Source organism: Parasteatoda tepidariorum, chromosome 4 (assembly GCF_982258835.1).
Source record: "Parasteatoda tepidariorum strain Cologne lab strain chromosome 4, Ptep-v5.0, whole genome shotgun sequence".
NCBI classification, from domain to species: Eukaryota; Metazoa; Arthropoda; class Arachnida; order Araneae; family Theridiidae; genus Parasteatoda; species Parasteatoda tepidariorum.
In genome coordinates this window covers 87,158,281-87,167,265 of record NC_141758.1, presented here as the reverse complement: position 1 = coordinate 87,167,265, position 8,985 = coordinate 87,158,281, and positions in this window count along the sequence as shown.

Genomic DNA, 8,985 nt, shown 5'->3' with positions numbered 1-8,985 from the left:
AATGTTTCTTATCATGAAATCCTAAGCTATAATATTCCAGTTTCCAAAAACAAAGATTCAATTTTCTTTGGTTTACATTAGCGTAAGATTAGTTAAAATCATAAATGTATTGTGTGTGATTGTAAACCATTTCTTTGTCTCTAGTTTTAAAAGCTTCTAGTACAGAGATGTCTCAGCTGACATCACATCACTTATCTGTCTACTGAAAATGTATTCATAATCAATCAATTATTAGAAGCAACTAATTAGAATACGTTTTATTTCAAAGTAAAATAGTCTTAACAACTAATTGCGTTAAAAACAATAATATTAGAGAAAGCTTTCTGATCTTCTCTCTTAATTTTAAATATTATCTTAATAAATAATGAGTTAAAATTATTATTATTTATATATGATTTGTTAATCCGTTATCGAGTCAGATAAGGTTATTGCAGTGCGCATGCGCCGATATTTCTCTTCAGTCCCTAATAAATGATGAATCTTAGACTATCGCTAAATGTCCCACGAGTGAAACTCTAAGGAGCTAGGAATTAAATGAAATTATAGATGACGATAAAATTAAATAAAGTTTACAAATGTGTGTAAATAGTGATAATTTCCTGTCGATATTATGGAAATAATTCTTCAACTGTCACATTTTTAGTCACGTAATAAGAAATCAGATTGTTGATGAAATAAAAATTTAAAATTCTTTGAGTGAAAGACTAAACTCTTAGGAAAAACTAAGAAAATTGTTCCTTCCTGAAATTCCTAAATAAATTCAGTTTAAAAAACCTTTCAAATATAAACAATGCAGGTCGAAAAACACAGATTAAGACGGTCTTAGTTTGTTTTTTGTCGACAAAATGCCGTAGTGAAGCTTACAAGTATGATGCTTCCTTTACATAGGAAATAAACAATGGTTGAAGATTTCTATTGCAATGCAGATTCTAATAAATAAAGTTTCGTTTACAAAAAAAAATCACGTGCATTTTTCTTTCCAGCTCCGTGCCATGCGTGCCATCAAGATAACGAGCATCAAAACATGCTGCTATTGATATTTAGGTGGACGCAAAACTTGCATTTTTATTATGCAAGCAAGGTTGTTTTGACGTTTACGGTAAAAACCTATCAAACTTTCTTTTTTTTGCAAGTCATTTTCTGAAAAATATTTTCGTTCACTGACTTGAATGGGAGACCGAAAATAACAAGACATTTTCCATGGACTAGAGAAAAAATGATCGCTGTGAACAATAATGATGTTTAAAATATATTTCGAATACTTCATGTAATATATACTTTGAATATGATGTTTTTTGTTGCAGTAAAGTCAAAATATGTTAAAATAAATATTATTTTATAAAATTGTTTTTCATTCGTAATTGACAGTATGAAAAGCTGAATTCCAGCTCTCTTAATATCGAAAAGTCTTATTATTATGATATATTTTCTAAAGGTTGACAGGGCATGCACCGCAATAAGAGCACAATAAGTATCAGTAATAATGCAATATGCATTTTTAATTAAGGAAAAGATCTACGTCATGGTATATCGTTAAAGACTTTGAACATGTTGGAAAATGATATTTTAAAACAATTTTCTTGAACTCTACGTATATACTGATATATTATTTTGTTTTATTATATAGTTAGCGTTGAACAGCCAATATATTTGAGGTTTATGGCTATCAAAGTATAAATCTACAGCCTTTAATTTCAAATTCAACCAAGAAAACAAGGGAACATCTGCATATAATAGAGAAGCAAACAAACAGCCTTCGTCGAGAACTTCGTGATGGAAACAACTAATATTTGCGTTATTTTCCGGGAAAACTCTCCCTGGTTAGCTCAACGCCTAGGAAATTCTAACCAATGATCCGTTTACCAATTTATGTCATCACTGTAGTCGATGCGAGCTAAAAGCAGAATTCGAAACCACCTGCTATCATTGCGATTCGTACTTGGTTTATTGGGAAGCGAGCACTCTATCCCCTGAACTACCGTAGTTTTATATACAATTTTAGAAAAGTAATCAGATTTTTATCTAACTATTTATTTGTAATTTTATATCTGAGGTTCATTAACTGTATTCCATGGAGATTCAGGAAACATTTCCAAGCAACCTGCCAAATTGAAGGACATATTTGAAACAGAAAAGAAGAGGAGACAATATATAACATATTTTAAAGTTAAACGAAAACAAATTTAAAAAAAAAAAGAAATAATAATATTTGAACATAATAGTATTGGTGTGTAATTCAGGAATCAAGTATTAAAACTGGTCAAACATTGAGTGCACATATAAAGGAAGTTGATGTTTCCTCTTTCAATTTCGATTTATCGTCCTCTGAGAAAATAAATTAATATTCAAAGGCAACATCAGGTCAAGACCATACTATATAAACAACAGCAAAACAAAATACTCTTGTGCAGAACCAATCAACTTCGCCTTTCTTTTCAAATTAGTGTTTAACGAAACAAAGGTAGAAATTACATCGATTGCAATAGTCAAAACATCCAATAACTAATTGTGGAAATGCAATATTTGCCGTGAATTTCCTCTCTTTTTACGCAACATTTTGATTTCTGCAATAGGAAACTAGTTCAGAAATAAGGCAGGTAAAAATAAATAAGGATTAGGATTAGAAATTAAGGATTAGGAGTGGAGAAGTATTCCTGTCTTAATTTGTTTGAATTTTGATACTTCGAAATTTTTGTCATCACTTAAAACTTTATGATTTCATTTGAATTCCCCTTAACTCGCTATTTCTACTTTTAAAAGTTTTAAAGTAGTAATGAAGTTGAAACAGGATGTGGCAGGAAAAATTTCACCTGTGATGTAACGTGCTTTTAAAGGTCAAAATGACCTTGCTTGGTGGTGCAGCTGGTCAGAATGCTGGTGCTTGACCATGGTTTTGTCATTTTCTGGTCCCATCGTCATTGCCATACAAAAACATAAAGCATTATTAGCATTTATTTTTTCTATACTGGAATTACTTTAAGAAAAACTTTACGTATTTTATGTATGATTTAAAATGAAAAGTTTTATTGACTTAAAAATATCGATAACATTGCCTCAGATTTTTCATAAAAATATTTTTTCAGCTATAAATGTATGGAAATACTATTTAAAAAATTGATAAAATATTTTGAGCAAACAATTCATTAAAAAAAGCAATTTCAAAATCAAATTTCGATTTTCAATTTTAATTTTTGAGACACGATTTTTTGAAATTGCCTCAAAATATAATTCTGCGTTCATGATTCAAAAGCTAATTCCAACTTATTTCTTGTTAGATGATGCTAACTAATACCTTAGCATTAAATAAGTGAGATGCCTTGAAAAAGTATTTTAATATTTTTAAAGTTTAAGTATGAAAGAAGATATTTTAAAGAAATATGTTTTGTAACTTTTTCACACAAGTTTCATGTAAAAGCGTAAAAAAAGAAATATTTTTTTGCATATTTCCAAAGTTTTATTTTATGCATCGGCAGTTCCTTCTAAGACGTGTGATAAAATTATGCATTTGGGCATAAAAACTTATTTCTATGTGAGTTCCATTCCTCTTATCTCCTTAAGGTATGTGAAAGACATTTTCAAAAAATACACACCATGCATGAATCGAAATACGTTACACTGTTAGAAAAGAATAACTTTATCTTAAAAACGTAAAATTCGTTCTTGAAGTTCTAAACTATCCTCTTACAGTGACAAAAATATTGAATAGAAATCATTGCACCGTTGACACGACAGAAATTTAATCCCTTTTACTAAATATTTTTTAATATTTTTTAACTAAAGTTCACTAAGTTTTCATTCTTTTACTGTACTGAGGAAAAAGTATGGTAAAAATTACCAGAAAAATGCAAAATTTACCGTGTTTCTGGCTCCATGGGTAACACTAAAAAGATCGGTTATTTTTACCAAAGTGCTTTGGTAATGATATTCGTAAAATTAACAGTAAATTATAATTTTATAATAAATGATAAAATTTGATAAATGTTGCAAAACTTTATAGTTTTATCATGATATCTTAGAGTATGATGCAAAAATCATTTATTCAGTTAAATTTATTTTCCATTTTTGTATTACTAACTAAATGTGTACAAAACTATAATTTTGAAAATCAGAACTGCAATATGAACGGAAAAATTACCAAATGAATGATTTAAATACCGTTTATTTTGCTTGTTAGTATGATAATTATGATTTTTCTTACAGAAATGTGATTACCTTACAAACCGGAAATTTAATCTCATGTTGCCTACTACGTTTGTCGTTAATGTATCAATCATTCCATCAATGCTCCAGATGCAAGATCAACTCACAACCTCAATATCCTTGAATTATTTTGAGCAGTGAACGTTACATTGAAGAGCAATTATTTTTTCCGTTGCATTCGATAATTTTAAGCAGTATCGCTGAGTAAAAATCTGCATTTTTTCCCCTCCAAACTGCAGCTTTATTTAAATGGCATTTTAGTCTATTTTATGCGAAATGTACAGGTTTACATATTTAACATTACATATTTAACAGGGTGCCACATAAATGTTACGATAAACTTCAAGGGGAGTTAAGAGCACTTGATTAGGATTAAAATTGCATAGGAAAAAAATCTCTGAAATGTCGTCACACGCCACTAGGGGTGGTCCTCTAATATAAAATGTCTCTTCGTATGCTCCTGAACAGGTCATCCTGAGGAAAGATCCCTAGCCACGCACAACTACATTTCCGGGCACGAGTTCCTTTGCAATTTTAATCATAATCAAGTGCCCCTAACTCCCCTAGGAGTTTATCGCAACATTTATGCAAACCCCTGTTGTATTCAACGCTTTTAAACTTGTACATTTGGATAAAAAATTGACAAAAAAATATTTTTTTAAAAATCTATAGCTAAAAGTGCAAAACTAATTTCAGATTTGAAACCCCAGAATCAAGTGTTTGTCTAAGTGCAACAAAAAATTTGTTCCCCAGCATTAACTTTGTTACCACTAGAAAGAATATTTTCTGTAACTACGGAAATTCTGTTGTAGTTCGAGGGTGAATGCAATATGTTTGTTTCCAATGTAGGAAAGAGAACAATTTTATTTTATTTTCTAAGAGAAACTGCAATGCTAAATCAGTATAAAATCTATTACTTTTCCAACATATTTACAAGAATTAAAGTTACAAATAACACTGTGAAGCAATTTTTTTCTTGTTTTCTGTTGTGCGATGTTTTTTCAAACAGGTCCTACATACTTTCGCGTCACTGATTTAAAATTTGCAATCATTTTCTCTCTCCAAGTTACAATTTTTTAAAATTACATTTCTATTCCGTTTTTTTCTCTTTTTTTGTCAAAATTTCCACGTTTTAAAATTTGTACATTTCGTTCGAATAATCGCATAAGTATTGAAGCAAACCTTCCAGTGGAGTAGGCGGGAACATCATCAGGATAAAAATATGGCATATAAAACGTCAACATAAGCCGCTGGGGGTACTTCCCTATTATGAATTGTTTCTTTGTGGGCTTCTAAACAGGTCATGAAAGAGAAATGCCTCTATTTGCGTATGGTGACATTTCTGGGTATAGGTTCCTTTGCGAATTAAATCCTGATAATATGATGCCTTATTTTCCCCAGAAGTTTGTCGTGACTTTTATGTAACTCTTGTTATATATAACATTTACAAACTTGTACATTTCAACAAAAAATATCATTAAAAATTTGTAGCTGTACAATCAAAACTAATTTTAGATTTTAAAACCCCTCATCTGAACTAGGCAACATCAAGTATTTCATGCATCAAATAAGGTGTATCAAAGCATACGCATAAAAAAATAGTTCCCCAGTGTTATCTTTGTTACCAATGGAAAAAATATTTTTTTTATTGAACTTCGGAAATACCATAGTACTTCGAGGGTAATTCAAAAACGTTAGTTTTCACTTTGGAAGCTGAAACACTTTCAATTCATTTTTTAAGAGAAATTTCAATACTCAATCGGTTAAAGATCTACAATTTTACCAATATAATTACAAGAATTAGAGATAATAATAATTTGAATGATTACATAAAACTACCGAATTTACCTAAGTCATGATTTTAAATAAATAATTTGAAAATAATCAAAATATTCCTGCGTGAAAGTCTTTTGGAACTAGTAAAGCAAATATCGCTTGAAAGTTAAATTAATATGTTCTGAAATTGACAACACTTTCTGACTACATTGGTTGAAGACGTTTACTAATCATACGCTCGAGAGGACCAAAGGAAGCGTCCTCTAATGATTAATGATCCTTGTCCTTTACATCCTGTCCCTTGGGGAATTAATAATCGCTTGAACACAGAATGAGCCATAAATGTCTTTTCATTAAACGGTTAATCTTTTTTTCAAATCAATTCCTCGCAAGGATATAATTTTTCAGATAAAGATTTTTAACGGGGGAGTAAAGTTTGAGCTTGTAATTGTTTGTAAAGAGGGGGTAGTAGTTGTGTTGTCCTTTCTATTATTGTTCGTTTTGGAAAGTTAATTCTGTGTTAAATAAAGCGTTTAAAATGACAAAAAACTAAAAGAACTATAACCATGAATTTATTAATTAAACAGTATTTCGAGACATTTCTAACAGTATGCATCAATTGGAATCTGCAAGTGGCGTACTGTGTGCATGCAGATCCTGATTGACTATTTTCAATTTTTTCACTATTTCTTACTTAACACAAAGATTGGCACGAAGCCATGTTAAACATAAGCAAACTAATTATACAATGCACAATAGCAAGTAAACAAAACAAAAATAATCATGGTTATAATAAATTCCATAAACAAACGGCCGGGATAGCCTGGTTGGCAGGGAGCGGGACTCACGTTTGTGAAAAGGGGAGTTCGAATCCAGCCGTCCGAAAACTCCCAGTGTAGTAAATGGTGACTGGTGCACGTCTAACCTGTTGGGTAACAAAGTCCTCCATGTTCCCATAACAAATCAATACCTCTGAAGGCACTGAATTGGAAATAGATCGTTCTGTGGTTCAGGTCAAAATTACGATCTGTGCAGTAATGTATGGATGCATGAATGGGCCCGCATTATAAACGGGTATGACGTATGAGTGACGCAGAAGTCGAATTCTTGGAAAAAGAGGGCGCCACTGAAAAACAAATGTAATCGCACCCCCTCTGCCTTAATTACCGACGACAACAACATAAACAAATAATAAATCAAAGTTAAGTAAAAGACGCAGACAAGAAAGAATTATATTCTAACGAATTCAATGTGCGATAGGGTTTTGCATTTAATTACTTCATGATAAATGACATTCTAACTTATGTAGAGAAACTTAATTCGACTTTAACACGCAATCTTGTGTATAAACGATCAGATGGTGTGGAAGTCATAGGTCATGTCTGTGTATCAGTGATCTTCTCAAGTTGCAAGGTTGTGAATTTTTCACTTTAACTGACTATTTATTTACCTTGGGCCGGGATAGCCTGGTTGGTAGGGCACTGGGCCCATGTCCAAGTGGTCTTGGGTTCGATCCCTGACGGCCGAAGATTCCCCGTGTAGTAAATGGTGACTGATGCACGTTAAATCTGTCGAGTCTCAAAGTCCTCGATGTTCCAAAAACAAATTTTACCTCTGGGTGTACTGATACAAAGAGTTTCCTTGTCTTCTGGATTGGTTCAAAATTAGAACATTAGTAGAACATTAGTAGTCTTAAACCCAAAATTGGGTCGGCTGTTCAACGACGGTTAGAATATTTATCTTTAATCAAGTGATTGTCAATTAAACTCTTTTGGGGAATAATTAGTCGCTTGTATCAAATGGTGATATGGAATAAACGATAAAAGTCCTTTTATTATGAGGTATAGGTGGATTTTATTTCCTCGAGAAAGCCTAAATATTTTCTGACTTTCTATAACCTTTCTTATTTTCAATTTAGGATTCTGAATTTTTACTGGAGAACATAAGTGTATGCATTATTTAAATGTTAAAAGGTTTTGAAGTAACTTAAAGAATTTTTATAAGTTAACTTTCTTTAGAGCTAAAAACAAAATACTATGATGTCTTGCTCACACGATTTTCTTGATATCTTCTCATGAGTATGTAGTAGTAGTATATAGTATGTATAGAAGTATGTAGTATGAGTATGTAGTAGTAGGATGTAATGTTTAAGGCCTCCTCATGGCGCACCCTGGGTAACGCTAAATCTACTACTACTTGCAGCGTGCTGGCCAGTCTGGAGATTTCCTCTTTTTTACGTATGCTCCATTGAATCCAGCGAATAATGTACACATCAAATGCTGTTGCTAGAAAGAAAAAAAGAAAGAAAATATTCTCATGAAAATCTTGTTAAGGACTTACAAGTATTTCTAATATCTAGTAAAATATGCTATAACTATTCTAGTTCAAAGAAGTAGAAAAATATAAAGTATTTTTTAAATCAACAAAATTTCAATTTTCTGGATTTATATAGAAAAAGAAGTATTTTTCCACTATATCTATTTACCAAGATTCAAGTGCGATTGTTAATTTAAGAAACATGCTATCCTCAAACCATTTACCACGTTTTAAATTAATAAGTTTAGAAATCAAGAAATCTTGCGCGCAAGATGAAAAATAGAATTGAGAAAAACAGATTTAAAGACCAAACTTTGAACAATAACTTTAAACAAAATACTTGAGTTTGCAGACGATTCCAGGTTAGAAAACAGGTGTTTTATTTTCCGTTTCCAGTGAGTGAGTTACAGCATTTTGGCTGTAACTTCGGAAATTTTGTGAGTATTATCTTTTGCTTGGTGTCAAAATTGCACAGAATAAATCAGAGAATATATTTTGTTTTTAAAAAAAATCGAAAATTTGTGTGGAAAAGTCCTTCAGGCTCCTTAAACTATAAATACTCAAACCTTTCTCTAATCAATCTCCATGAGGTTATAATTACTCAGATAAAGATTTTAAGCATGAAATCAAAGTTAGAACATGTGATTGTTAGTATTTAGTAGAAAAAAAAATTGTGTTTTGCTTTCCTATTTA